Genomic DNA, 23,119 nt, shown 5'->3' with positions numbered 1-23,119 from the left:
TACGTGGACAGATCAGTCAGATTGAAGGACATGGTAGTGAGCCTGTTGTCCACTGCTATTCCGTAAGCAACTTGAGAATTAGAGTCAGACTTCAAATGTGATTTTGCAACAATTTGTTGAGTATATATTACAATTGTTGGGGTTTTTTGCTCCCTTGAGTTGTCAACAGTAAAGCACAATATATCTATTACATATGACTTGTACCACTGTCAAAGAAAAATTGTCATTTGGCTGTTTCTTGTGAACTGTATAATTGTCCTGTTCTTGGAATGTTTTGACCAGCAGAGGGCTGTCTGGTCAGGGCTCTCCATTTCAGTCATGTGCCGTCATATCCTGTTAGAATACAATCCATTGTTATCCTATTGTGGCTATCTGTTGCGTAAACTTTATTTTTGTCTTCAGAATTAATGGCTACATTTGACGTAATTTTTACACACCCATTACTTCTCCAGAGGTTTGGTGAGCACCAGAAAAATCAGCTGCAGAATTCAATGTAGGATCTTATGCATCAAAGTTTCAAAAGCAACATTCTTTTCAACATTAGTTTTATGGCTGAACATTACATTTTGCCAAATATTTACTGTCTACTGTTTTTTACTGTCTACCCATCACAGTGAATGGAAAACTCAATGCCCTTGCATTGAGTTTGTGTAATATTTCCCTTTTCCAGCTGTGTTTGTAGGACAGTGTACTATTATCTCATTCATATAAAGTCTATGTGACTACTCTTTTGTATCAACAAGTTTCTTGTTTCAACGAACAGTAACAACTATCATTTTTGAGTCTTTAATGTAGTCAAAAGTGCCAAAGTGCTTTGCAGGAGGTTTATCAAACAAAATTTGGCACTGAGCCATGTGAGATAATAGATCACATACCCAAAGGTTTTGTGAAAGAGGTGGCCTTAAGGAGCATCCTGAAAGCAGGAAAAGACGTGGTGAGGTTTCGGGGGGATCTTCTAGAGTTAAGGTCTAAAAGCAGCTATAAACATATCCAATAAAAGTGATATGATTAAAATTAAGGATATACAAGAAGTCAGAATTAGAGCAACACAGTGACTTTGGGATTGTAGGAAGTTAGAGATATGGGGTGAGACAAGAAGGGATTTGGAACAGTAATGCAAATTTTACATCTGAGCTGATGACAGATGCAGGAGTCAATTTAGGTCATGGGATAATGGACAAACAGAATTTGGTTTGAGTTAGGATATTAGCAGGCAAGTTTTAGATGAGTATGTAGGCTGTTTCTCCATGAACCAAATGGAAAAGGACACTGAAACTTTAAAGGCAACAGCATTAATTCATGTCCTTGTTCATATCTCAAAGTAGGAGGGACTCTATAGGAAGTGTAGGCAGCCCAATGAAAACAAAACAGGAAATGTGAGTGCAAGAAAGAATGGTGTAAGGGAGCACATTGATGGTGAAGGAATAAATAGAGCAGAAGTCTAAAAAGATGGTGAAATATAAAGTGAGAGAAAACCCTGTCAAAATGAGTGGAATTGTCTGTACAGTGATGCACACAGCATCCAAAGTAAAACTGGGGAGCTGGAAGGAATCATGATTGGGTGGAACCAGGCAAATTAGGGACTAAGGAGACATGGCTATAGAAAAGTCAGGACACGGGATTGAACATTACAGGATATAACACATTTAAAAGGTAGAGAGGGGCAAAATGCATCAAAATGTACTTGATAGGGATAACAAAATTGCAGTAAAAAAACGGAACACAACTACTAGTAAAACAAAATAGAAGCCATATGCGTAAAGGAAAAAGACCGTAAAGGACTGATCACAATGATAAGTATCTATAGACACCTAATAGGGAGCTCTAGGAAGAAGTATTTAAACACATTAGAGCATTGAATGATGATATATGATAATCATGAGGGGTTTCAGTACTGTGATACTAATTGTATAGAAGAGGTGGTAGCGATGATAAGTAAATGGAGTTCCTACAATGTGAATGGAACTCTTTTCTATCACAAAAGCCAAAAAACAGGGAAGATTAATTTTTGGATCTAGTAGTTAGTGAAGGAATGAGAGTAAAATGGGTTAAGTAAAAGTGGGGAAACTTCTGGGTGATAGTGACCATAACAGAAAATGCATTAAGGTGTTAATAGAGAAGTGTGCAAGTATGATGAAAGTGGGGTTAATAGGTTGGAGAAAAGCTGAGATTGAACAGCTGAGCAAAGAACTTGGGAAAATAAAATGGACAACAAGATTGATAAATAACCATTTAAAACAACAATGGGAAGCACTTAACAGACTGCAGGAAAAATATATTGCAAGGAAAGAACAAGATAAGTACTAGTTGGTCTCCTTGAATGAATAAAGACAAGGGAAAAATTGAGATTCAGGAAAGTGACATACATTAACCAAGTGGGCAGTAGGGAAGTGCATGATAAGAGGGAATACAAAGTAATTTGGAGAGGTCCACAAAAATTAGGAAGGCAAAGAAAAACTATGATTAAATTATCAAAGAACCTAAATAACAAGGAGCTGTGAAATATGTATCAGGTACATCAGTAAAGTAAAGGAAGGCAGTGCTGAAAGTAGGACTATTAAGACATAGATTAAATAATGGAACAGGTAATGGTAAAGAGCTAGCAGAAGTTCTAAATAATTACTTAGCTTCAGTATTTACCAGAGAGCGAGAACGGATGGACTGACATTGGCTAACAAGCCATAAGATACGCGCTTTTCTCTTTCATGGATGTGGGCTTCATTGACAAGCCCAGCATTTTTTGTCCATTCCTAATTGCCCTAAACATGACATAATGAACCTCCTCCTTGAACTGGAAGTACACCAGCAGTGTTAGGAAGGGAATTCCAGGATTTTCAACCAGCACAATTGAAGGAAGAGGATTGTGCATCAGCAATGTGAAAAATGATTCAGATACTCAGGTATGTTCTGTCCACAAAAAACAGGAGAACACCAACCTGGCCAATTACTGCCCTATCACCAGAAAGTGATAGACAGTGAAATCAATATTTCTATGAATAGGCACTTACTCAGTAATATGCTGCTCACAAATGACCAGTCTAGATTCTGCCAGGTCCACTCGCCTACTGACCTCAGGGGAACTTGCAGCTGCTACCTTTTTCTAGCTAGGTGATAAATGTCAGGTTTGAAAGGTGCTGTTGAAAGAGCATCGATGATTTACTACACTTTGCCTCATGTAGTTAGCACAGATTGTTGTCAAGATATGTTAGTAGTAGAAAGTGAGAATGTTGAAGGTGATGAATAGGGTGCCAATCAAACAATCTGCTTTGACATGGATGGTGTCAAACTTCTTGTGTTGTTGGAGCTACACATCCTAGGTGGAGAATTTTCTATCACATTCCTGACCTATATTTTGGTGATGGTGGGCAGGCTTTCAGGCAGTTGCAGAATTCCCAGCCTCTTAGATGATCCTAGCAGCTACAGTATGCACACTGCTGAACAGACATTTTATTCAATGTTTTCCTCTTGCACTCATCACAACAATGTCAATGTAAGGAGAAAACCAATATTTATTCTGTGTCAGAGGAATGTGCTGATTAGTTGGCAAGTGGACTTTGGTTGGTAATATGTTTCTATGGAGAATACACTGTACATGATGATCAACAGTTAACTCTCGGGCTGTAGTGAGGTCATAGGCGAATGGACCTGGCAGAATCTAGACTGGTCATTTGTGAGCAGCATATTACTGTGTAAGTGCCTATTCATAGAAATACTGATGACACTGTCTATTGCTTTCTGGTGATAGGGCAGTAATTGGCCAGGTTGGTGTTCTCCTGTTTTTTGTGGACAGAACATACCTGAGTATCTGAATTATTTTTCACGTTGCTGAGTATATGCCACTGTTGTGACTGTACTGGAATTTTTAAAATGAAAGGAAAGGAGTGTATTAAATAAGCAAATAATCTCTGAGGATAAAATGCTGATCCTGATAGGTTTCATTCATCCGTTTTAAAAGTATTGAGGGAGGAAATAGCAGAGGTACTATTTCACACAGTTAATAATTCCTTAGAAAAAGATGTAGGACCAGAGGACTAGCAGATAGTTAGGTTTTAAGAAGGGAAATAGAATATACCCAGACAATTAAGACAGCTTAACAATCAAAGGCAGAAAAATAATTGAATCCCTATTAAAGGAGACCATAGAAGAACATTGGAAAACCAAAAATGTGATCATGAATATTCAGCATGGATTTTCAAAAGGGAAAATCTTGCTTCTTGACCGTATAATTTTAAGGGTTTGGCAGTGGGGGTAAGAAAGTCGGTACTGAGGAGGACTCCAACAAATGATAAGGGGGACATATGGAATGGTCAGTTCATTGGCAAAAATATTCAAGGCAGAATAATGAAAGCTTTTGCAATGAAATAACTGCACAGAAGCTGGTGTCCTGTCACCAAGTCACCCTTTATTTCCTAGTGCACAATACACTGGCTGTAGCCAGCTAGCTCGGAGTTAGTCCTCAACTGAGGAGATTCTACATCTCTTAGTTATGTTGGTCAGCCAAGGCTTTCGTGATTGGCCCAGAATCTTGTAGTTAATGAGGTCCACCTGGTTCCAATCACTACATCCCTCCCCTCAAGTCAGGGGACGTAGGCCTGGTCTTTCGCTTTTCACCTCTTTTGCAACGCTTTTGCCCCAGGTCTGTTCCTCTGACTTGGACTCAGACATAGGCAGCGTGTACCGGACCATGGTCCATCTCTTGCGTCTGGAGTGTCTAAGAAGAGTCTCCTCTTCTTCCTGCTGCAATGGTATCGAGGCTGCATCCATTTCAGACTCTGAGGTTTCCCCGATGCTAGATGGAAGGGAACACCTGCAGTTTCTGCTGGGCCTTCTGGCTTTTCTGAGGGGCCAGGTATGTTTTGCTCCTGCCCGTTTGCGAGTTAATGGCTTTCAGGTGATCCATGTGTTTGTTCTGTACTCTTGCCTCTCTTATTTGAGGAGGCATTCGACCAGCATCGGAATTCCACCGCCCAGGTCTGGAAATAGCAGGTTTAACCTGGTGTGGAGTCTTCTCCCCATCAGCAACTCTGCTGGAGCTATCTCTGTTGTTGCGTGTGGGGTGGTCCTATAAATGAACAGGAACCAGGACAGTTTAGTCTCAATTGATGCTGCAGGCTGCTTCTTTAAGCCTGCCTTCATGTTTGGATTGTGCTTTTCGCTAGACCATTGGATGATGGATGGTGTGCAGCTGTCGTTATGCACTGAATGCCATTTGACTTCAGGAAATATTCAAATTCCTTGCTGGCAAATGACATTCCATTGTCCATGACCAATATTTCCGTGAGTCCGTGTATCGCAAAGGATGTTCGTAACTTCTCAATCGTCATCCCTGAGTTTGCTGAACAAACTTTATGCACGTCCAACCACTTTTTGGTCCTGGTCATTGTGGACACCCATTCAATGGCCCATGAAAGGACCAACATAGTCAACATGCAATTGCGTCCAGGGTTTACCCAGCCATTCCTACAAACATGGGAGTGCTGCTGGTTGCAGTTTTTGTCCTAGTTGGCCCTCCAACGCAGTTATGTCAGCATCCAACACTGGCCACCAGACGTAGCTTCTTGCCAGCATCTTCATCTTGGAAACCCCTGGATGACCCTGGTGGAGCTTAGCCAGTATCTGGCAGTGACTTTTACTTGGGACAATCACCCTTGCTCCCCACAGTAATATGCCGTCCGCTACGGTGATCTGGTCTTGCTGGATCCAGAAAGCTTTCAATCCTGGTTGTGATGGCCCTTCTGTTTCCATTACCAACAGCTGTTCAGTTTCGCTAGGACAGGATCTTTTTGTGACTACAGTCGGCTATTGTCCGCAGTGACTGGAAGGGTGTCCACAAAGTTTAGAACCAAAATGGACTCTTCCAGGGGAGGCACCACTGGTGGAGTATCCGCCAGTAGGAGGTGACTCAAGGCATCTGCATAGGCCACTTAGCTTTGGATGGTGTTCTAACTTGTACGTGCTGCGCATAAGGGCCCAAACACTGAATTCTACCAGAAGCTATGGCAGGCACTGCCTGGTCTTCTTTCAGTAGCCCTAGCAGGGGTTTGTGATTTGTTACTATGACAAATTCCCATCCGTAAAAGGTACAGGTGGAACTTTGTCACACCAAAGATCACACCAGACCTTCCTTCACTATCTGGGCATACCTGCGTTCGGCATCAGCCATAGTCCAGGAAGTGTATGCTATCGGGCGTTCCTCTCCATTGGGCCACTGGTGGGCCGACACCACTCTGATACGATAAGGGGTCGCATCACATGTCAGCACTACTTCGCTTTGGATCGTAGTGGGCCAACATCTTAGGGAAGTGAAAAAGTAGCCAACGTCATCTAAAGGTTGCTTCTTGGCTTTGCGATCTTTTTTAATAGCAGGTATAAAAGTAACAGGTTGGAGGCCAGGTTATGTATGAATTTTCCACGATAATTCACTAACTCAAGGAAAGACCTAAGCTCTGGTACAGACGCGGGAAACAGGGCTCCTTTGATCACCCTCACTTTCTGTTCCAACGGCTGTCACCCAGTTTTGTCGACTCTATAACCAAGTAGGTGCCTGGAACACACATTTTTCCCTTCTAATATGCCTGCCTGGGATAAACATTTAAGCACGGTGTCCAAGTTCTCCAAGTGCTCCTTATTGGTCTTCCCTGTAATTAGTGCGTCATTCAGATAAATGGCGACCTGGGGTAGCCCTTGTAAAATGTTCTCCATGGCCTGCTGGAAAAGGGTGCAGTCTTGTATTGTTATAAATCCTAATGGGTATTAATTGTAGCATACTTCTGGGACTCCTTATCTAGTCACAATTGCAGGTAGGCATGACTCATGTCCTGCTGTGGAAAGGACAGACAGCTTCTCTCCCCGCACCACCACCCCCACCACCCCCAGTTTTCTTACTCAAGTCAGGCCTTGTAGGACACCTTTGTTGTCTCGAGTCATCAAACCAGCAGCAACTATAGTGGTTTCCTGGCCCAGATCCTGAAGAACTGTTTAGCCACCTGCCCGAGACTTGACTTTGTTGTGGGATTCTGTGTGAGTTGGTCCAGGTCCCTCAGTTCAGGACATGCCCTGTGTGAGGCTCTGTGATTGCCTACACTCAACTGGTATTCCCTAAGCTCTGTGGTGAGGATGTCTACTTCTATTGAGATGCCTTGTTGTTCCCATTCTCCATTTGCCGCATTTTCTAATGACCAGGCCAGCAGCAGTGCCTGTTGAAGTCCAATTGGGCTTCAGCTAGTAGGCGCTACTGCATGGTTACGTCATTAATTGCACATACCAGTCTCTCAGCATCTCATTCAGGGTTAACCTAAAATCACATGCCTCTGCCAGTTGTTGTAATCTCGGCAAAAATTCCATTACGGATTCTCCCGGTTCTCTAACAGCCAAATAAGACTGATAGCCCTCAGGATTAGTGTGGTTTGGGGTACATTATATTTCTTAACTAACTCTGTCAACTCTTGGAAGGTTTTAGTGTCTGACACCTTTGGGAAAGTTAAGCTTCTTGTAACCAAAAATGCTGCAGGTCCACACGCAGTCAGAGGATTACTCATTGCTTTTTATCCACCCCAATGTCATTTGCCTGGAAAAAGTATTGCATTCTTTCCACTTACTGGGCCCAGTCTTCGACAGCAGGGTCAAATGAGTCAAGCTTCCCAAATAGAGGCATGATACCAGAAATGCTTATCTCAACTCCAACATGGCAGTTGCAGGCAAATGTTCTTCAGGCGTGTTGTTTTCTCCCATCGCCCCTGAAATAACTGCCCTTTATTTACTAGTGCACTATACGCTGGTTGTGGCCAGCCAGCTCAGAGTCAATCCTCAGTTGAGGAGATTCTAATCCCCTGGTTATAATGGTCAGCCAAGGCTTTCCTAAATGGCCCAGGTTAACAACCCTAATCAAAAACCTCATAGTTAACAAGCTCCACCTCGTCCCAATCATTACACATTGATTGGAAAATAAGGAGATGACTTATTTTGAAGGTGCAAGTCTCAATCAGGTAGAGGAGTGAAAGAATCTTAGTGTACAAAATATCAATCATGAAAAATTATACCATGGATTAGCACAGCCTTTTTAATAATAAAGCAGTAAAACCTGGGCTTTCTTTTTGGAGGGATGGATTTAAAAAGTAAGGAAGTTCTACTGAACTTATAACGAAACTTAGGTAGACCATACTTAGAACATTGCATACAGTTCTAATTACTGTAATATAGAAAAGTATATGGAGGCAATGAGGAGAATGCAAGAAAAAAAATAAAAATACACTAAAAATGTGAGGGCATACATGTCAGGAAAGAATGAACGGGCTGGGTTTCTTTTCTCAGGAGAAGGCCGAGTAGTGACGTAGTAGACATCTTCAAAGTTATGAAAGGTTTTGGTAGAGTTGATGCAGAGATAGTATTTCCACTTGTTTGGATGAGCATAACTACAGAATAAAAAAAGTCACAAAGAAATTCAAAGAAACAATCTTTACTCAGATTGGTGAGAATGTGGAACTCAAGGGGATACATAAAGCAAATAATATAGGTGTACTTAATGGGAGGGTAGATAAGCATGTTGGCAAAGGGAACAGGGTTATACTTTTCATAAGGAAAAATATAAAGTACCTTGATGGAACTGAAATGTCAACATGAATTGGCTGGGCCAAATGGCCTGTTTCTGTGCTGTATATAAATATGTAATCCCACATATCTTTGTAACACAATGACCAGATGTTAGTGTTTTGATCCACTTATGAGGCAATAGTGGTTAGAGCAGCTTTTTGTAAACTTTCAGACCCACATTTTGCAAACAGAATGGTTCAACAAATACTAAATAAAAGAATGTGTAGTACCTAAGTTGCTTGGGCTATAAAGGCTAGACTGCCATTGATAAGAGCCACATTTGAGCATTGCTGTCTTAGATAATTTGAGACTTGTGTTTCTGTCTTGCCAATTGTTGAACCACCTATTGTGTGAAGATATCTGATTTTCATTTACTTTCACGGCTTCACGTAGCTGAATTGATCTAAGTATTTAGTTCCAATATTTTCACAGTCTGAGCCTGTTCTTTATTTTCGGGGAGTTGAGTCCCGAAAGCTAGTTTGGCCTTGGGAATTATAGAAATTGGAAGAGTTATCTTGTTTTTGTTCATTCAAAGTCAACAAAATCATTTTTGTATTTGATGTAGTTACTTGTAATTGACATGTTTGGTTGACAAAAAATTAAATCAGGAAATATTAAATGAAACGATTGTAGTTTGAATGCTGGTCATTGGGGCCTGAAGGATTACTGTTTCTGGCTTCATGCCAAGGTTAAGGTTCCATGCTGCATTTTAATATTTCTATTGCAGCACTTCCTTACACTCAGCTGATCAAATGGATGGCACTCGGGAAAGGCTAATGCTGAAGATCTAAACTCCCCTATTTGGGTTGATTTTGACAAAAAGCTATTGTTAATACATTGCACTACATAATTGGGGCAAGCCATACAATTTTTACCTCTGTAATCAGAGATTATTTGATTTTAAAAGCCAAAGATGTTTAACAATTAACAATAATAGTTAACTATAGGCCATACATTAACTGAAAATTATTTGGATGCATAACTTATTGAAATAGGATATAAAATCTGTCATCTTGTAATTCTAACACTCAATTGTTACTACCATGGAGTTTGCTGTTGCAGCATCATGTGTGTTCACTTTCACATGGATGCTACCTGTGTTCTAACACCTTGTCACTGAAAGTATACTCAACCAAGTGAGACCACATTCAAGCATAGGTCTCACAATGTATTAGGTTTATAACTGTTCAAAGTTTGCATAAAGTTTTTGCATAAGGAGCACTTTATTAGAACTCAATTAAAGTTTGCACAGCAATTTTGTATATTGCTCAGAGAAACTCGGAGGACTTGGGGTAGCACGGTGGCTAGCTCTGCCGCCACTCCGCACCAGGGGCCCGGGTTCGATTCCACCCCAGGGTGACTGTGTGGAGTTTACATGTTCTCCCTGTGTCTATGTGGGTTTCTGCCAAGTGGTCTGGTTTCCTCCCACAGTCCAAAGATGTGCAGGTTAGGTGGATTGCCCATGCTAAATTGCCCATAATGTTCAAAGATGTGTAAATTAGATGGATTAACCATGGCAAATGCAGGATTACAGGGAAGGCTTAGGGGGATGGGTCTGGGTGGGATGCTCTTCAGAAGAGCAGTGTGGACTTGTTGGGCCAATTGGTCTGTTTCCACACTGTAGGGATTCTGTGATTCTGTGACTTTCCACTTAATTATAATCTTGAAATGCACTGTCCGTTGATAATTAGGCAAATTCTACAATCATTTTATGTACAGCTGTGATCACAAATAAATTGCTTGATGGTGTTTATTAACGAAAGAATGTTGACTGCTTTATTGGAAGAATTGTTTTCATGTTAAAATCATTCTTTATTCACCTCACCCATTGGAACAAGCAAAAGCTAATCTCTCCACAGATGCTGCCAGACCTGCTGAGTTTTTCCAGCAATTTGTTTTTGTTTCAGAAACCTGTGGTTCCTCATCGTTGTGCTAACACTTTTGTTATTTGAAGACTTTGTAAACATATTTATAGTACTTAAAGATGGTTATAGTAGTTTCTCCCAAAATAAACCGAGTTTGGATACCCATTACAATGTTCAACAGTCAATATGTCTTGACTATTGAGTCAAGATTCTGGCTTCATCCTGCAGGTCAAAGATCTTGCCAGATGCTGTTGGAAAATGCTTGTTTCAGCAAAGATACATTGTTAACCTATATGAGTGGATTCGGAGTGCAGCAATATTGCTCATGGTGGTTGTTGCAAACCTTGGCAGAAAGAATTCGGCCGCCAGAAGTAGTGAGAGAACATTGTGGTGCTATCCTTGACCCCAGCCCCATTGGATTATGTTGACCTAGAGTTGACTTGCTCATCTGGGTTCCTGGGACCTTAACTGCTGAAACTTGCTAAGATTGGAGCCCGAAAAATGTAAACTTGTCTTCATTGCATTTGACTCGCAGTAGACTACATGCCCTTTGGCCTTAGGACTACAGCTGTACTAGTGCAGGTCTTGTCCATTCCAAGTGTCCAGTAAGTATCCTTGCCTTAAGTGTTAACACTATAAGGTGAATCAGCTTTTCAAGTAAAATGGAATTCCAGGGTAAATTTAATTAGGCTCTAAAGCTAGGAGAGAAATTCTTGATCGTTTGTATTTATTGTAGTTTCACTCCAAATTGGAATTGATTGGAATTATCCTTAAAGCTGTTCTACTGGTACATAAATTTGGAAACTCATTCCCACTTTTCATAAATTCCCTGTCCATTTGTGTTTTGTTATTTCTCAAGTTCTATGACTCTAAGTTCCTTTCAAATCATGCTAAATACCAGAATTTATAAAAGGACATGAAATTTGGTTGAGTTGAAGAAATCTTGATAGGGTGAATGGTATTCACAATTCATTATCTGAAGTCCATTTGGGCTTGAGATCAAACTTGCAAGTCTATTTCAACAGAAGTATCATGTAATTGACATCACCTTAAATTAATTTGAATCACTATGATTTAAAAATATGCTAAAGAAACTTTGTATGATTAATTAAATCTGTGGAATATAATTATGGTTTTCTATTATACATGAATAGAAGCCACCCACTCCAAGAACTAAGAATTTTGAAGCTAGTGCTTATTGTGAGGAGCTTTGAAAGTAAAATTAATAAACTTAATTGTATATTTCAGCTCGTATCTAGATTTGCATGTTAAGTCTGTAATAGTGCTCTTTTAAAAATAAAATACTTTATTTAAAATCAAAATACTGCAGGTGCTGGAGATTTAAAATAAAACCAAAGTGCTAGAGAAACTCAGCAGGTCTGGCAATATCTGAAGGGAGAGAGAAACAAAGTTAATGTTTCAAGTCCGATATGACACTTTTTTTGGAGCTGTGGGGTCTGAAAAATAGTTATTATGGTCCCGTCTTTTCTACATTTACAAGACTGGATGAGAATTTGGTAGAGCATCTGCACTTTGCCTGTGAGAACAACTTTGACCTTCCAGTTACTTACCATTTCAATATACCATCTTGCTCTGACACTAGTCCTGCTGTAGTGGTCCAGCTAAGCTGAGAGCAAGTTGGAGTATCGGCACCTCATTTTCCACTTAGGCTCTTTACAGCCTTCAGGACTAAATGTTGAGTTCAACAACTTCAGACCATCATGTCCTCTATTTTCATTACACCTCTTCACCCACAGTGTCATTTTGCATGGGTTTGCTCTCAGCAAAGCTGACCTACTTTCCACTATTCATGCCCACTGTCAGCACTTACTTTGCAATCATATCTTTCCTCTAGTACCATCAGCATTCCCTTTTTTGCTTTTGGCACCCTCAGCACTTGTTCTACTCACTCCTCCTACTCCTCCTTAAACCCATTATTTTCCAATGCCCTTCAGGTCTAAAGAACTCACACTGGAGTTTAAACATTAACATTGTCACTCTTCAGAAAATCCAACCCAATCTCGCACGGATTGCCACTCAAGCCCTTTTATTATGAAAGAAGGTTACTCTGTAATTCAGACAGAAGATTCTGCTTGGGGCTCCCTCAGAAATGTGGAGGCGTACTTGCATTCAGACAGTTATTTCATTGTGCAGAACTGTCAGAGGAGGAGAAACCCTGCCCTCTTTCCACAGCAATCTGTTGTTGTGTTCTGAAATTTAAAGAACCAGACTGGCACTTTGACAGCTGCTATCAAATGGTAAGTACATATAGCAAATGTGACATCTGGGTGCTTAGAGAGTATAGTGCCGTGTAAATAGGATGCCAGCTATGAAGGGTGTAGGTACAAGCTGGGCAGGATTGCCAGGGTACTGGGTAAGTTGAATGCCAGCCAGGGAGGATGCCAAGTTGGTAGGGTGCAAGGTGGCAAGATACTGCAGTTTAGAGTAAGTGGGAGATATTTGGTCAGGGTGGCGGGGGTGTCAGCTTGGGTCTGATGGGATGTGGGGATTGTGTTGAATGGGGTGTCGTGTCTAGTCTGCTGAGGAGGGGGAGGGGGAGGTTGGGTCCAGTGGGGGCTGTGGATTTTGGTCATGCCCTAGAGTTAGGGTCAGGTCAGGGTTGAGAAGGGGAAAGTAATATGGTCTTGAGGTGGGTGAGGTAAGTATGGGGTCAGTTTAATAGTTACTCAGGAGTTGCACTGTGTATTTAACAGTGTGACATTTCCACAGTATTTTACTTAATTTCACTGAAGCCATCAGAAGTCTCCAAATTAAATGGAGATTTTTGGAGGATTTTGGTCATAGAATTATCCAGCAGAAATTCCAATTTTTTGCTATGACAAGGATTCCACAGGCACTTCTGCACAACTCCAATCTGCACTAGCACAACATCTGTCTGGCCAGCAGAAAGTCTGGGCCATTTCTGTCTTCACAGATTCTGCCAGACATGCTGAGTTTCTCCAGAACTTTCTGAAAATACTTTATTTTCGTGTATTAGTTGGTCGTATCTCTTGCCTCTGAGTTAGAGGATTATGGGTTAAAGTCCAATTCCAGAGATTTGAGCACGAATATTAGGTTTGTGGAAGTGCATTATTGTGCAGGTCTCCTTTTATTAGAATGTTAAACCAATCCTCAGTCTGCTTTCTCTATTGGACATAAAAGATCCCATGCCACTGTGTTGGAGAAGAGCCAAGGAAGGCATCCCTGATGTTCTACCCAGTGATTTTTCCTCAATCACCATAACAAAAACAGATTTTATGGAAATTATTATGTAACAGCTTGTGCGAGCATGCGTTGTGCAACTTTGCTGCTGCATTTCCTACGTCATAAGAGTGGCTGTACTTCAAAAGTATGACCTCCAAAGCACTTTGGGATATCCTGAAGTCAAGAAAAACACCATAAGTAATAAACTCAACAATAAAAAGAGCTGGGATTTGTTCTGTCCGCAGAATAACACTAAATAAGCCAGTCAGGGCTTTAAAAAAAGTTTTTTTTGGATTAATTTAACCTAATCTTATTATTTTATAAACAGAAAGAAAGCATCTATCAGACATGGAATGACTATTGTGGAAAATAGTGACAATAATAATCAGACATGGCTAGAAAGACAAATCTGATAGTGGAATTCCTCATCATAGTTCTGTCCATCATATAAATTGTATTAGACAACATATTAATGTTGAGGGTAGTAACCTCATGTAAACAGCTAGGGGCAGTATAATACAAGTGAGAGTATTTTCAAAGCTTTGTGAAATCTAAGTCACAGCCTTCTGTGTTCCTACAGATGAAGCTGAGACATGACATACTGATTTCAAATACAATGCCATGTTTTGTGCCTTCTGACTTTTAACTAAATGTAGTTTTATTCACAAATTAACGTGCTGTAATTATACCCTTTCAGTCTCTTGATGTGTAATACTGTAATTATCTTAATGCATTGGTAATGAGCAATCTTTTCTTTTAAATGTCATGTACTAAATACTATCCAGCTGGTTCAGATTTTACGTGGGTACTTTATAGCAAATTACCTCGCATTCTTGTCCTATTCCTGCTCGATTATGTTAAGGTAAATTGAATAACCCCCCCATCCCCGGATTATAATTTCATATTTGTTTTATTTTCATATTAGTATCATTTCATGAAAGGGAAATAGTCGAGGATATTTTTCATTTAAGGAGTTCACAGGCTGAGTAGTCAGATGAACCTGCTCCATCCTGTTGTTTGTCCTTCTTTCTTTTTGCTGACTGTAAGTTTCTGTTTAGTTTTTCACGTCAGGGAAATATCATAATCACCAATTATTTGTCGATGTTTAACTGAACTGGGCCACATTTTTCTGCTAGGTCAATTTCCTTTGATAATTTAACGATTAATTTGTAGTTGAAATGGGTAATATTGTCACCATTTTGTTTTCAGCCCTGAGTGGAGTAGAAGTCCAACCTAATCAGCCTAGCTGTAGTCAATGCAGTCTTGACACCAGCTCAAGAGCAACTGTGTTTGAGAAAATTATATAAAGGACACCCTGTCTGTGAGTAGGAGGGGGTAATGTAGGCAAGACCAATGGCACAGGTGGGGCTTGATAATTATCCACTCAGAAATGAATTCACTTTGCTGCACATGGTACCATTTAATAACACATGATTCGCTACAAATCCTTCTGGGAATGCAATTTACTGTGGTTATTCAGTTGTAGATCTTCCATTATAAATAAGAATCTATATCATTTCTATACTTTAAAGTTAAGGAAAAAAAGACACCACACTTGTAGAATATTAGAGCCTTTTTCAGTGCTGCAGATCTCTTTGGCCTGTTGAGTCTGTCAGTCAAAAACAACCAATTAAGTATTTCCAGTCCCATTTTCCAGCACTTGGCCCATAGCCTTGGTGTCAAAAGTGCACATCTAAATACTGCTAGAATGTTATGAGGGTTTCTACTGCTATCACCCTTCCTGGCAGTGAGTTCCAGATTCCCATCATCCACAGAGTAAAAAATTTTTCCTCATATCCTCCTTTTAACCTCTTGCCCTGAAATGTAAATGTTTGCCCCCTGGGGCACAAAGGGGAAAAGTCCCTTCAGTCTTTCCATTCAATAGCCCTCATTATTTTTAACATCTCAATTATGTCATGTCTTCCCTTAGTCTCCTCTGCTCCAAGGAAAACAACTCAGTCTATCCAATCTGTCTTCATAACTAAAACTCTCCATTCCAGGCAACATCCTGGTAAATCTTCTATGCATCCTCTGCAATGCAGTCACATTTCTCCTGCAATGTGGAATCCAGAACTGCACACAGTACTCCAGCTATGGCCTAACCAATATTTTAAATTGTTTCAGCATAACTTCCATGCTCTTTAACTCTATGCCACAGCTAATAAAGTCAAGTATCCCAAATGCCGCTTAACCACTTTATCTACGTCTGCTGTTGCCTTAAAGGACCAGTGGATGATCCTCAGTGCTTCCCTTCCTACCATTCATAATGTATTCCCTTGCCTTGTTTGTCCTGCCCAAGTCCCTCACTTCACATTTACCCAGATTGAACTCCATTTGTCACTGATTAGCCCATCTGACCAGCTCCTCTATATCCTCCTGTAATCTATCACTCCACCAATTTTTGTATCATTGGCAAACTTACAGATCAATCCTTCCACGTTCAAGTCTAAATCATTTATATATACCACAAACAACAAGGGCCCCAACACTCCTTTGCACGAAACGCTGCTGAGCACACAGGCTTCTAGCCACAAAAACAGCCCTTGACTGTCACCCTCTGCTTCTTGACAGTAAATCAATTCTGGATCCAGTTAGCCAAATTTTGCTGGATCCAATGGACTCTTCCCTTCACAATCAGTCTCACGTGCAAGTCTTTACCAAAAGCCTTGCTGAAGTCCAGGTAGATTATGTCAAACGCATTGCCCTCAATGAAGCCGATTACTTCTTCAAAAAATTGTATCAAATTGGTCAGACATGATGTCCCTGTAACAAAATTGTTCTGACTGTTCTTGATTAATTCCTGCCTCTCCACGTGCAAAATTATTCTGTACTTCAGAATTGCTTCCAATAGTTTTTCGTGACCAATCTTAGACTGACTGGCCTGCAGTTTTCTGGTTTATCCCTTGCCCCCTTGTTGAATAAACAGTACTACATTGATTGTCCTCCAGTCCTGTGTACAGATAGGAATTGAAAATAATTGCCAGTGACCCTGCCTCACTCAAACAGCTTGGGATACACTTCATCCAGCCCTGTAGATTTATCTACTTTTAAGCCTGCCAGGCCACTCAGAACCTCTTCTCTGTATGAGCTAATTTCTTTAATTAAATTACAATTCTCCTCCTATTTCTGTACCCACATAGTCCATCTCACATAGTGAATATCAACACAAAATATTCTTTAGAACCCTACCCGTGGTCCTCCACCTTCACATACAAATGACCACTGTGGTCCTTAATGGGCCTGACTCTTTCCCTACTTATCCTTTTACCTTTAATGTTCTTGTAAAATAACTTTAGGATTTTCCTTGATTTGAGCTGCCATTATTCTTTCATGCCCCCTTTTTGCTCTCTAAATTTACTTCTTTTTAAATTTCCCCCTTACACATCCTTTATAAGGTTATGGGTCAAGTACTGGAAAATGGGATCAGAATAGTTGGCTGGGTTTTTTTTTTGTCCAGCGCAGACATGATGGACTGAAGGGTCTTTTTCTGTGCTGTAGACCTCTTTGACTCCTTGAGGGCTTCTGCTATTCTGAGTCCTCTGTATCTGCCATAAGCCTCCCCTTTTCTCTTTACCTAAATGTGTAGTTCCTCGATTTCCTGGATTTGTTGGTTTCTCCCTTAGTATTTTTGGAAAGTGTTGGCCCTGTATTCTCTTTATTTCCTTCTTGAATGTATCCCACTGTTATAGAGTCATACAGTACGGAAACAGACCTTTTGGCCCAACTCGTCCATGGAAACCAGGTTTGTTAAACTGAACTAGTCCTATTTGCCTGTGTTTGGCCCATTTCCTTCTAAACATTTCCTATCCATGTATCTGCCCAAATGTCTTTTAAATGTTGTAATTGTACTCCCCTCCTACCACTTCTTCTGGCAGCTTGTTCCATATAGGCACCACCCTCTGTGGAAAAAGTTGCCCCTCAGGCCCCTTTTAAATCTTTCCCCTCTCATCTTAAATCTGTGCCCTCTGGTTTTGGACTCCCATACCTTGGCTACTCACCTTATGTCTACCCTTCTTGATTTTATAAACTTCTGTAAGGCCACCAGTCAACCTCCTATGCTTCAGGGAAAAACGTTCCAGCCTATGCTCAAACCCTCCAATCTCAGTAGCATCCTTTGTAAATCTTTTTTGCACCCTCTCCAGTGTAATAACATCCTTCCTATAGCAGGGCAGCCAGAATTGTATGTGTTACTCTAAATGTGGCCTTTCCAATGTCCTGTACATAACATGGTATCCCAACTCCTGGACTTGAGGTTCTGACCGATGACAGTAAGCGTGCCAAATGCTGCCTTCACCACCCTGTCTACTTGTGACACCACTTCCAAGAAACTATGTGCCTGCACCACTAGGTCTCTCTGTTTGACAAATGTCTCCAATGCCTTATCATTAACTGTTAAGTCCTGCCCTGGTTTGTCTTACCAAAATGCAACAATTCACATTTATCTGCATTAAACTCATATCTGCCATTCCACAACCAACTGGCCCAGTTGATCAAGATTTCATTGTTCTCTTAAATAGCTGCCTTCACTGTCTACTATACCATCAATTTTGTGTCTTCTGCAAACTTATTAACCAAGTCCTTTAGATTCTCATCCAAATTATTTATATAACTGATGAACAACAGTGGACCCAGCACTGATCCTTGTGGCATACAGCTGGTCACAGTCCTCCAGTCTGAGCAACAACCCTCTACCATCGTCCTCTGTCTGGTGCCATCAAGCCAATTTTGTATCCTATTGGCTAGCTCTCCCTAGATCCCATGTGATCTAACCTTACTAACCTAGTCTACCATGTGTAACCTTGCTGAAGGCCTTTTTAAAGCGTGTAGACAACATCTACTGCTCAGCCTTCATCTATCTCTTTGGTCACATCTTCAAAAAATCTCAATCAAGTTAGTGAGACACGATTTCCCATGCACAAAGCCATGCTGACTATCCCTAATCAGTCCTTGCCTTTCTAAATGCATGTAGATCCTGTCTCTCAGAAGCCCCTCCAACAAGTTACCCACCACTGACATGAGGCTCACTGGTCTGTAGTTCCTTGCAACCTTTCTTAAATAATGGCACAGCATTAGCCACCCTCCAGTCTTCCGACACCTCACTTATGGCTGTCAATGATACAAATATCTCTGCAGGGTGGTTCCACAATTTCTTCCCGAGCTTTCCACAATGGCCTGGGATACACTTGATCAGGTCTGCTTTAATGCATCTTAAGACTTCCAGCACTTCCTCTTCTGTGAGCTGGACTCTTCTCAAGACATCGCAATCATTCCCCTGAGTTCCCTAGCTTCCATGTCTTTCTCCACAGTAAATACTGACACAAAATGTTTTTAGGATCTCACCTATCTCCTGTGATTCCACACACAGATGGCCTTGTTGATCTTTAAGAGGTCCTATTCTCTCCCTACTTAGTATTTTACCCTTAATATTACTTGCAGAGCCTCTTATCTGCCAATTTCATGTTCCCGTTTTGCTCTCCTGATTTCCCTCCTAACCCTATACTCCTGAAGGGATTCACTTGATCCCAATTGTCTGTGTTTGACACATGCCTCCTCCTTTTTCTTGACCAGAGCCTCAATATGACCAGAGTCATCCAGTGTCCTGCCATCCTTGCCCTTCTCACTTAGAGGAACATACTGTCTCTGAATTCTTGTTATCTTACTTTAGAAAGCCTCTTATTTGCTGGATGTCCCTTCACCAGCGAATAGCCTCCCCCAATCACTTTTTGAAAGATTCTGTCTAATACAATCAAAATTGGCCTTGCCCCAATTGAGAACCTTAACTTGTACACCAGGTCTATCCTTTTCCATAACTTTTTTAAACCTGATAGACTTATGATGTCTTGTCCTAAAATGCTTCCTCATTAACACCTCAGTCACTTGCTCTGCCTTATTTCCCAAGAGGAGGTCCAATTTTGTCCCTTCTCTTCTAGGGAACTCTACGTACTATTTGAGAGAGATTTCTTGAACACACTTAACAAATTCCTCCTTATCCAAGCCCATAACACTACACCAGTCCCAGTTTCTTTGGAAAGTTAAAATCCCCTGCTATTACAACCCTGTTATTCCTACAATCTCCTTACATATTTGCCCCTCAATTTCCTGCTCACTATTGGGGGTCCTATAGTACAATCCCACCAAAGTGATTGTTCCTTTTTTATTTCTCCATTCCACCCATATAGCTTCATCGGACTACCCCCCAGGAATAGTGCCTCTAAGTACTGCTGTGATATTTTACCTAATCAAAAATGTCACTCCCTTCCACTGTTGTCTCCCCTTCTATCCTACCTAAAGCATCTGTAAGCTGGAACATTGAGCTGCCAGTTCTATCCCTGCCTCAGCCATATTTTTTAATAGCTATAATATCCCAGTCCCATGTTCCTTTCCATGCCCTGAGTTTATCTGTCTTACCTGTCAGGCCTGTTCTGACACAGATTTACCAAAAAGTACCTGCTCCTTGTCTGATTGGCCTAGTCCACATGGCTGACCTTTTTAAAGTCGGCTTCCTTCAGTTTAGTAGTTTCATTTCTGGCCCATCTTTGACCTTTCCAAGAACAATTTCAAATCTACCCATATTATAATTGCTGTGTGCAAAATGGTGTCCTACAGATACTTTAACCACTTGCCCTGCTTCCAGCTTCATGACCTAAAGTTAAGTGCAGGATTGCTCCCTGCCTTTGTACTGGCTTGAAAAGAAATCCTGGATGCATTTTAAGAGGCCTTCTAAACTTTTCACACTATGACTACCCCAATTAATGTTTGGGAAGTTGAAACCTATTCTCCCCCACACCACCAACAACTCTCACTATCCTCCTACTTTTATGCTTTTTTAAAATTTGCTTATAAATCTGCTCTCCTATTTCTCTCTGACTGTTCAGGTGTCTTAGCACACACCTGGCAATATGATTGCTCCTTTTTGGTTTTTAAGTTCTACCCGTATGCCTTTAATTAAGTAGCCTTCTCAGATGTTATCTGTTATTGCTGTGATTGATTCCCTGATCAATATTGTAACACCCCCTCCTCTTTTACATCTTTCCCTGTTTCGCCTGAAGACCCTGTATCCTGGCAGCCATGTTTCAGTGACAGCAATGCCATCATTGTTTGTTTTAATTTGTGCCTGAGGGTAGAGTTCCTCTGTAGGGGTGGGAGATCAGAAATTGTCCAAATTCAAAGCTAGGCCACTCATGAATGTAGTACATAATGTATCATATGTTGTGTTTGTGGTTCACTAGAACCAGAAATAGAACATGACATAGATAGAGGGTAAACTTGAGCCATGAATACTTTATTGTGCATCCTCTCAGCTCCACAGTCGGTCCTCGACTATCTTCTAGTTCTTGCCTTCGCATCACCTGACCTGCTGTCTTAAAGGGACAACACACTCCCAACAATTCACATAACACTGTAGTTACAGTCTGCTCCCTCTGCCACCTTGATGGTCTGCCCACTGCACTCTTAAGCCAGTTCCATCTTTCTCAAGGATCTCAAAGAAGTTTATTCTTTAAAATTTCTGAGAGGACACTATAATATATAAGATGACAATATGAATTTCTGCTCCACTTTGAATGAAATGTGCAGGGATCAAATTGTTTCAAGGGTGTAGAATCGCAACGTGCAAGTGATTTAATGATTGAAAGTTAGTTTTTTAAAAACTGTGTTTCTAAGTAAAGCAAAAATCAGGGCTAGATAATATAAAATAAGAATTCAGGACAGTCATCAGGAAAGCCTATGCTAAGTGATAAATCTTGGAATAATATGTCAAACAGGGGTCAAATGCAAGTAAAACATTTGGGTTATTCTGAATGCTATTAGATTTTATGAGAATGTAATAGAAGGATAAAGCTTTGGCTGAATGGCCATTTGTTGACTCATTATTGAGTGGTTCCTTTACTATTCTTGTTGAGTGCTGTACTATTGGATTCAAGTACAGTAAGTAGTTGACTGTTATTAACCCAATGTACTAATTAACCCAATGTTGAGAAAAAGAAGCCTGGCAAAACTAGAGAAAAAAGTATGAAACTTTGCATCATTGAGTTAAGCTTTCAGTTGTTAATATGTGAAAATTGAAGTATCAATATCATGTCTGCGGTTTCACTCCATCTGTTAAAAATTTCAAAAGATGCTTCATATTGCCAGTAAATCAGCCAGTGGATCTTTGCAAAATGGGCTTCAAATCAGTGCTACGGATAAAGCTCTGCATACTTCATTTGACTGATGGGCAAAGATTTACTAAGTGTCCTTTTGGTTGTGTGCTTTTTTTATTTAATCAGTCCTTTCCTGCCTCCTAGTCACTGCTGTGTTCAAACAGCTTTGAGCACAACAAAGCAGGATTACACAGACTATTTAGATTGAAAAACAGACATGTTTTCAATTGATAAACAGAACCAACTTCTCAACTTTAAAAAAACTTGTCAGACTTATCTTTGTAGGGTTTTGCAACTGTGGTTTACTTTAATGGTATGTCAATCTTATTTATATGGTTGACCCCACCTCTTCATACCCAGAACTGCTCTGGACTCAAATAACTTCAATCCCATGTGTGCCCAAATAGCAGTTACGAAACTGTGCACGTATTCAGTATGGTCTTGACCAGGAAGATTTCAATCGGATAATGGAGTTCAAATAATGAATAAAAGAAAGGCACAAAGCAGATGTTGTCTTGCACTGTCCTTTTCAGATGCAAGTTGAAAGATCATTCCATTGTGAGCAGTTATTTCTGATCACAGTATGTTTTGCAGCTCCCATTCCAATGAGTTCAGACTGTTTTTTTGTAATAAATTTCTGGATAGCAAAGTAATCTGGTTTCTTTTTAGAACCTGTGCATGCCATTGCCTCATAGAAATGCACGAAAGTTACCACGTATCGATCAACCTAAGTTGGTCGAGAAGAAGAAAATGAAGATCAATGAATTCTGTGCTTTATCACCAAGTGTTTTCATGTGCAGCAATTGTGGAAAACACTGCACTGCCAGAATGAGGGTCCTCAGTCACACAAGCCAATGGTTAAAACAAAGTTGATCACCACAGTGAGACCATTATCTTACCAAGCTGAAGGCTTCCAAATACTCTGTTGTCTGCATTATTTACTTTGATGGGCTTGTATTAATTGTACTAGAAGATGAACTAACTCTTCACATTGATAAAAGTAAGAAAGTGGAATTGAAGATTGTATTCGAAAAAAGGAAGAGACTTATAATATTGCGAAAAACAGCAGTAAGCCTGAAGATTGGCCAGAATTTGGAATGTAGCAAAGTATGCCCAAGAAATAGGTAAAGAAAAAGGAATGTAAGAATAAGTTAGCAAGAAGCGTAAAAAAATTTCTATGGTGTTTCAAAAACGAAGAGAGTCGAGAAAGTAATCAAAGAGTCCCTTAGAGGCAGAGAAAGAAGGAATTATAATGGGTAATGAGAAATGGCAGAGACAGTAAATGAATAGAATGGTTAAAACAAAGTTGATCACCACAGT

General features: G+C 40.4%; 1 protein-coding gene across 1 annotated transcript in view; it reads left to right on the top strand.

The window, feature by feature from the left end:
* The window catches only part of pdzd8 (PDZ domain containing 8), a 141,639-nt gene that overhangs the window by 19,841 nt on the left and 98,679 nt on the right, over positions 1–23,119 (top strand). The window lies entirely within an intron of this gene.

Source organism: Rhincodon typus, chromosome 20 (genome assembly GCF_021869965.1).
Source record: "Rhincodon typus isolate 14 chromosome 20, sRhiTyp1.1, whole genome shotgun sequence".
Lineage (NCBI taxonomy): Eukaryota > Metazoa > Chordata > Chondrichthyes > Orectolobiformes > Rhincodontidae > Rhincodon > Rhincodon typus.
Note: the sequence above shows the minus strand (reverse complement) of the source record. Positions and strands in the feature narration are given on the sequence as shown.